Genomic DNA, 403 nt, shown 5'->3' on the forward strand with positions numbered 1-403 from the left:
GCAATGGGGCACCCCCACGTGGTTTCGTGAACGCATTTTTTGAAATGCGACAGTACTGAATTTTACCCAGTCGCATTTCAAGATATGCGTTCACGAAACTATCTGATACTCGCAGTAGGTGGAACTGGGTACAAATCGCATCTCAAAATATGCACTCACGAAACCATGCGGGATGCCCCATTGATGAGGAACCTGCACTGACAAAATAAAAGAGAAATGTATGGAATAGGCAATAAAAGTATATGTATGAGGGTGATACCAAACAAATTGGGACAACTGTTATGAAAATCTTGTGTTTGAAATTACCTCAACAAAACTGGATTCATGTGAAAGATACAACTCCCACAGTTCTGATGATGTAAGTGTTTGCTTTGGTATGTTGTTTGGTTCTGAAGAAATTTGT

Source organism: Tigriopus californicus, chromosome 6 (assembly GCF_007210705.1).
Source record: "Tigriopus californicus strain San Diego chromosome 6, Tcal_SD_v2.1, whole genome shotgun sequence".
In the NCBI taxonomy this organism is placed as follows: Eukaryota; Metazoa; Arthropoda; class Copepoda; order Harpacticoida; family Harpacticidae; genus Tigriopus; species Tigriopus californicus.